Source organism: Amblyraja radiata, chromosome 23, assembly GCF_010909765.2.
Source record: "Amblyraja radiata isolate CabotCenter1 chromosome 23, sAmbRad1.1.pri, whole genome shotgun sequence".
Classification (NCBI taxonomy): Eukaryota; Metazoa; Chordata; class Chondrichthyes; order Rajiformes; family Rajidae; genus Amblyraja; species Amblyraja radiata.
Genome location: NC_045978.1, coordinates 24,799,154 through 24,807,403, shown reverse-complemented (window position 1 = coordinate 24,807,403; position 8,250 = coordinate 24,799,154).

Below are 8,250 nucleotides of genomic sequence, written 5' to 3'. Positions count from 1 at the left end.
GAGTTTGCACGTTCTCCCTGTGATCGCTTGGATGTAGGATTCCACCAGGTGCTCCAGTGTCCCGAAGACATCCCAAAGACATGCAAGTTTGTAGGTTAATTGACATTCTGTAAATTACCTCTAATATGGAGGGAGTGGATGAGAAAGTGGGATTCTTGGTTGGTTGGTTCTTGGTTTCTTGGTCCTCCAAAATATTCCAAATGGAATTTAAACTGGAGGTGGTGAAGGGAGGGCTTAAGCCAGAAAGGGTTATTGGGAAGAAAGAGCTACTTTAAATTTAGTTGCATCTGGTTGGGTAACTATAGTTGGGTGGAGATTATTCCATGCTTTAATTGTGCGGGAGAAGAACGAATTGCTGTATACATCTGTCTTTGTAGCTGGGATCACTAATTGGATCGAATGCCCTCGTCTGCTCCTAATTGGTTTGGGTTTGGTGTAGGTCTTGTAATCTATGTCGAGCTGACCATTTAATATTTTGTAAAAACAGGTCAAACGGTGAGCTTCACGTCTGTCTTGGAGAGGGTTCCACCCCAGAGAATTCAGAAGTTTGGTGACATTCGCTTCTCTCTCATAGGTGTTAGTAACAAATCGAGCTGCCTGTCCTTGGACACGTTCGATGGAAGAAATGTTTTTATTTGTGTATTGGTCCCATGCTGCAACTGCGTAGTCCAAATGAGGTCTAACGAGGATGAAGTATAGCTTCTCCTTGACAGAAGTTGAACAATGATGAAAGTTGCACCTCAGAAAGTTTAGGACACCTGTTGCTTTCACTGTTGCATGATGAGTCTGATCATTCCAACGCAGATCATTCTACAATTTGATGCCAAGATACTTGGTTTGTTTGGATTCTTCAAGGGTGGCACCAAGTATATTGTAAGATGTTTCGCCTGTATTCCTCTTTCTGGTGACACGCATAGTTTCACATTTGGAAGGGTTGAACTGCATGCCCCATTGTTGTGACCACACAACCATAGTATCGAGATCCTTTTGGAGAGCATCTTCATCATCAGCTGACTTAAGTGGACGGTACAGCAAACAATCATCAGCGAGAAGTCTGGTCGTACTTGCGACTTTTTCATGGATGTCATTTATGTAAAGCAAAAATAGGTGTGGGCCAAGTACTGTGCCCTGAGGTGTACCACTCAACACTGGATGCCAATTGGAGCTCTTTCCGTTCACACACACACGCTGAAGACGTTTTGTCAGGAAACTGGAAATCCATCGTTTCGTGTTGGAATGAATACCATAGAAGTCAAGCTTCTGAAGCAGTCTCTGGTGTGGGATGACATCAAATGCTTTAGAAAAGGATGACATAGAACTAGTGTAAATGGATGATCTATGGTTAGCATGGACTTGATGGGCTGCAGGACCTGTTTCTATGCTGTATCTCTAAAACTTATATGTTACATACTTGGAGCTCCTTGGTATCCACACTAGTACTTAGCTCATCAACCACAGAGAGCTATGGTACTGTATTATAAAAAGTACAAAGATGCTTACGGTTAAGAAGGAACTGCGGGTGCTGGAAAAATCGAAGGTAAATGAAAATGCTGGAGAAACTCAGCGGGTGAGGCAGCATCTATGGAGCGAAGGAAAAGGTGATGTTTTCTTCTTCAGAAGAATGGTCTCGACCCGAAACATCACCTTTTCCTTCGCTCCATAGATGTTGCCTCACCCGCTGAGTTTCTCCAGCATTTTCATCTACCTAAGATGATGATGGTGAATCACTTTAACTCTGTATTTTCAGGAGTTGGCAGACTGTTGCTGTTTCCTTTAGTTTTGTTTAGAGAAACAGTGTGGAAACAGGTCCTTCGGCTCACCGTGTCCGTGCCAACCAGCGATCACACCCTACACACTAGCATTACACTCTAGGGATAATTTACAATCTTTACCGAAGGCAATTAACCTACAAACCTGCATGTCTTTGGAATGTGGAAGGAAACTGGAGCTCTGAAGAACATGGATAGTTGATGTTTTGGGTCGGATCTATTCACCCTACGGAGTGCATCGTTGCAAAAATAACTCGAGGAGAACAGAGAAAATGAAACAAGAATGTTCTCAAAGTCTCATTGAGTCTCAGTGTGGAAACAAACCCTTGGGCTCAACTTGCCCATGCTGACAAGATGCCCCATTTAACTCATTTTCCCATGTTGGGCCCATATCCCTCTAAACCTTTTCTATCTGTACACCTATCCATGTCTTTTAAATGCTGGTACAGTATCTGCCTCAACTACCTCCTCTGGCAGATCGATGTTACATTATTCACCTTGAGAATTCAATGATACTTTATTGTCACATGGTCACATGTACCGAGGTCATTCTTTGTGTAGGAAGGAACTGCAGATGCTGTTATACCGAAGATAGACACAAAATGCTGGAGTAACACAACTAGTCAGGCAGCATCTCTGGAGAGAAGGAATAGGTGACGTTTGTTCTTTGCTTTGTATATAATACTCAAACCACACAAAGAGTTGCCATGTGCTGACAAAGTTACAAATTACTCATTAGAGTCATGCTGGTCCCTCTGTTCTCAGCATCACCCCACCCGCTGGTTCCTTTGTTCTCAGTGCCCACCCCACGCCAGGTCCCTCTTTGTTCTACAATCATTGAATCCCTGGCCTCCAACCATTCAACATGGAGGAGATACATCCAGAAGGACACTGGGCCCTTCCAGACGTTACCATGTCAGCTTCCAGGTTCCGTCCACAAATGGTGCAATGAGTGCACCATATTTTAAAGAACCCACTCACCTGATCTCCCCAGCATGACTACGAACCCTGTAAAGGACATTTTAGTTACTTCAGAACTCACAGATCTAGAATAGGTGCAATTGAACCTCTTCCCTGAGGGACTGCCAAAGAAGAAGTAGGTCAGAGCTTGTCAGAGCAACTTGTATATAGTTTAGTTCAGTGTTCTACCTTGTTACTAATTCATTATTATTCTCAAGAGTCATTGTCATATATCCCAACAGGAACTATAAAATTCGTACTTGCAGCAGCAAAAAAAAAGTTCAGCATATATTATATCCTGAATACAATATATATTATACACCGCAGGAGGGTGGCGCAGCAGTAGAGTTGCTGCCTTACGGCGCCAGAGACTCGGGTTCGATCCCGATGAAGGGTTCTGTCTGCACGGAGTTTGTACGTTCTCGCCATGACCATGTGGGTTTTCTGCTTTCCTCCCACACTTCAAAAACTTACAGGTTTGCCGGTTCGTTGGTTTGGTATAATTGTGAATTGTCCCTAGTGTGCGTAGGACAGTGTTAGTGTACGGGGATCGCTGCTCCATGATGACTCGGTTTCCGCACTGTATCTCTAAACTAAACTAAAGATTTCTAAAAACTTGCCAAGAAATAAACTGATGGACGAACTGAATGGGCCCGGTATTATCTGTGAAGGGAAATAAACAGGCATCGGCTGCTGTCTGTGTGGAGTTCTCCAGGTGCTCCGCTTCCCTCCCACAGCCTAAAGACCCGTGGGTTTGTAGGTGAATCTGCCTTTCCGAATTGGCCCAGGTGATGGATGGACGATGTGGACTCGGTTGTTCGAAGGGTTTGTTTCCGTGCTGTATCTCTAAGGCTAAAAGCTAAAATCAGCACAGGTTGGGAACCTTTCTTCATTTTGTTTTTGCTTGCGATTCCTGCATCTGCAGTCTCTTGTGTCTCCACGTTTAGTTTAGTTTATTGTCACGTGTACTGAGGTACAGTGAAAAGCTTTTGTTGCGTGCTAACCAGTTACAATCGAGCCGTCCACAGTGTACAGATGCATGATAAAGGGAATAACATGAATAACATTTAGTGCAAGACAAAGTCCTGTAAAGTCCAAAATAGTCCGAGGGTCTTCAAGAAGGTCGTTGCTAGTTCAGGACTGTACTTTATTAAATCACATTGCCTTCCGGATGGCTCTATTATTCTGTAGCCGTCGTGATCAGTTGCAGAAGCCGTGATAGGCGCATAAAACATGTGACGTACATTTTTCTTGCAGAAGGTGCCGTGTTTATTTTTATTCAGTCAAATTCTTCAGGCTAATCCCAACTGCAAACAATGGCTGAGTGATTAAAATGTCTTAAAATCTCTGTTGAACAACTACCCTTTCCTATTACCCCCCCTCTTCCACATACAGCTCTGCTAAGCTGCTGCAAGTCTGAAGAAGGGCTCCGACCCGAAACGTCTGCCTGACCCGATGAGTCACTCCAGCGTTTTCTGTCTTTTGTTAGTTTGATTCTAATTTGTCAAGAGACATATCTGTACTTGCCAAGATGTCCAATGCTTTTCCTCGCCTTTCTTGTGTCGTGCAGTTTTCAGGACGGTGGGGCAAATGGTCAGCATTCAGTCAGTGCCAAAGTTGCCAGAAGATCAGCATATGTCAAGGCCATGTCACTGCCAGGAGCAAGGTCTGTGTGGGAAACGAAACAAATGGCAAAGGTGGAGAAAGAGGTCCAGAGGGGCAGAGTGATGCCACCTCACCCCATCTCCATCTCTCATTGTGTCATAAGATATAGAAGTGTGAAAACGCACACCTCCAGATTCAGGGACAGTTTCTTCCCAACTGAACCATCCTACCACAACTAGAGAGCGGTCCTGCACTACTATCTACCTCATTAGAGACCTTCAGACTATCTTTGATCAGACTTTACTGGCTTTATCTTGCACTAAACGTCACTCACGTTATTCCCTTTATCATAGAAACATAGAAAATAGGTGCAGGAGTAGGCCATTCGGCCCTTCGAGCCTGCACTGCCATTCAACATGATCATGGCTGATCATCCAACTCAGTATCCTGTACCTGTCTTCTCTCCATACCCCCTGATCTCTTTAGCCACAAGGGCCACATCTAACTCCCTCTTAAATATAGCCAACAAACTGGCCTCAACTACCTTCTGTGGTAGAGAATTCCACAGATTCACCACTCTCTGTGTGAAAAATGTTTTTCTCATCTCGGTCCTAAAAGACCTCCCCCTTATCCTTAAACTGTGACCCCTTGTTCTGGACTTCCCCAACCTCGGGAACAATCTTCCTGCATCTAGCCTGTCCAACCCCTTAAGAATTTTGTAAGTTTCTATAAGATCCCCCCTGAATCTTCTAAATTCTAGCGAGTGCAAGCTGAGTCTATCCAGTCTTTCTTCATATGAAAGTCCTGCCATCCCAGGAATCAGTCTGGTGAACCTTCTCTGTACTCCCTCTATGGCAAGAATGTCTTTCCTCAGATTAGGAGACCAAAACACAATACTCCTGGTGTGGTCTCACCAAGACCCTGTACAACTGCAGTAGAACCTCCCTGCTCTTATACTCAAATCCTATTGCTATGAATGCTAACATACCATTTGCTTTCTTCACTGCCTGCTGCACCTGCATTCCTACTTTCAATGACTGGTGTACCATGACACCCAGGTCTCGTTGCATCTCCCCTTTTCCTAATCGGCCACCATTCAGATAATAGTCTACTTTCCTGTTTATGCCACCAAAGTGGATAACCTCACATTTATCCACATTATACTGCATCTGCCATGCATTTTCCCACTCACCCAACCTATCCAAGTCACCTTGCAGCCTCCTAGCATCCTCCTCACAGCTAACACTGCCCCCCAGCTCCGTGTCATCCGCAAACTTGGAGATGTTGCATTCACTTCCCTCATCCAGATCATTAATATATATTGTAAATAGCTGGGGTCCCAGTACTGAACCTTGCGGTACCCCACTAGTCACTGCCTGCCATTGTGAAAAGGACCCGTTTACTCCTACTCTTTGCTTCCTGTCTGCCAGCCAGTTCTCTATCCACATCAATACTGAACCCCCAATACCGTGTGCTTTAAGTTTGTATGCTAATCTCTTATGTGGGACCTTGTCGAAAGCCTTCTGAAAGTCAGAATGTATCTGTACAATGTGGATGGATCGATTATAATCATGTATTGTCTTTCTGCCGACTGGTTAACACACAACAAAAGCTTTTCACTGTACCTTGGGATAATAAATAAACTTAAACTAAAGGGCCTGTCCCACTAGGTGATTTTTTTAGGCGACTGCCAGCGACTGTCAGCGACTGTCATAGTCGTAGCTGGTCGACAAAAAAACGGCGACTGGACTAATGGGCCTGTCCCATTTAGGCGATTTTTTAGGCGACTGCCGGTGAATACGACAATGGAATTCACCAAAGTCAGCGCCGGTGACAACCTACGTCACCTGGCGCCAACCTACGTCACCTGGCGACAAGCTACGACAGCACCCACGTCAGGAGAAGACAAGCTACGACAAGCCCACGTCAGGAGAAGACAAGCTACGACAAGCCCACGGTCGCCAACTGTTTTTGAACATTTCAAAATCCAGCGGCGACCAGAAACACTCTATGACTCTTTGAGCGACTGAGGAGACTACTCACGTCTGAAGAAGGATTTCGGCCCGAAATGTTGCCTATTTCCCTCGCTCCATAGATGCTGCTGCACCCGCTGAGTTTCTCCAGCATTTTTGTGTACCTACTCACGACCATACAGGCGACACCCTGGCGACCATGTGGCAATAGCCTAGTCGCCGGCAGTCGCCTATAAAATCGCCTAAGTGGGACAAGCCCTTTAGCTAAACTATACTGTGTAACTTTGTCAGCACCAGATACAGGGATGACATTGGGTACCTGTGTACAGTATTAATGCAAAAACAATGAATGTCACTGTACCCAGGTACATGTGACAATAAAGTATCATCGAAAGGACTAATTCTGCTCCTATGTCATGATCTTTTGTCATGCTTCTTATTATTTATCCCTGGTTATTGGTTAACAAAAATAACACCTAATTGTTTTAAGTCTCTGCTTTTAATCCTCCCTGTGTCCTCTGCTGTGCTTACACTGACCAAATAGGATGTATTCCGGGGCCTCTTTGTCATCAGGACAGAGACCATCTGTTGTACCCACTGCCACTCTTTGTTCAGCTCCTGTATCTGCCAATTGCAATGACATTATCATCCATCAAACTCCAATTAACACGATGGCTGTTCGAAAGAGGCACAGATATTAAGGCTAAAATTACAATTAAAACGAAAGAAAACACTATCAGATACAAATACAATGCAACATGCCAACGATTGCTCGAACCCCTTCCAGCACACATTAGTCATAAAACAACTCAAACAAACTGGCAGATTACCTCTTATTCCAACCCAACAACCAGCTAATCTGTTTTTGCTGATTATATTAAACTGTCATATATTACACTGTTCTAATGATTTTGTTATATGGGGAGGGGCAAAATTTAAAGGAGATGTGCGGGGCAAATTTTTTTACACAGAGGGTGGTTAGTGCCAGAGGTATTGATGGGACAGATACAATAATGGCATTTAAGAGGCTTTTAGGTAGGCACATGGACATGCAGAGAATGGAGGGATATGGCATGTGCAGGCAGATAGAATGGTCTCGGTGTCATGTTCAGTACTGACATTGTGGGCCGAAGGGCCTGTTCCTGTGCTGTACTGTTTTATGTTCTAGGTTCTACATTATTCTATATTACTTACTGGTATATTATTCTATATAATATAATATCTGTGCCTCTTTAAAACAGCCATATTATATCATTCTATATTATTCCCCCTCATCCTCCTCGATCTCCCTGCATTTACTTTAGACTTTAGAGATACAGCATGGAAATAGGCCCTTCAGCCTACTGAGTCTGTACTGACCAGTGACCACCCTGTACACTAGCATTATTCTACACATTAGGGGCAATTTACAATTTTTACCAAAGCCAATTAACCTACAAACCTGTACGTCTTTGGAATGTGGGAGGAAACCGGAGCACCCAGAGAAAACCCACACGGTCACAGGGAGAAGGTACAAACTCCATACAGACAGCATCCATAGTCAGGATCAAACCTGATTCTCTGGCGCTGTGAAGCAGCAACTCTACCAATACGTCACTGTGTTTGGTTCCATATTATTCGTCCTCATCCTCCTGATCTCTCTGCATTGTTTGATATATCCATCATACCTTTCTTCAACAATGTCAGAAAAGGGATCATGTCCTAAAACATGCCTGTCCATTTCCTCCCCAAATGCTGCCTGACTTACTGAGTTCCACATCTAGTTTCTTGTGTCTCCTGTCGTCTCTCGTTCAGTTGACTTGTTTCCACTCTCACCCCTTCCAATTACAACTGGACTGCTTCTGCCTTGACTCTTGAGTCATTCCACGCATGTTGCAATCCGTGAGATCGGAGAAAGCTCCGTGTATCCTTGTCCTTAAACCTCCATGTACCCCATCCTTTTC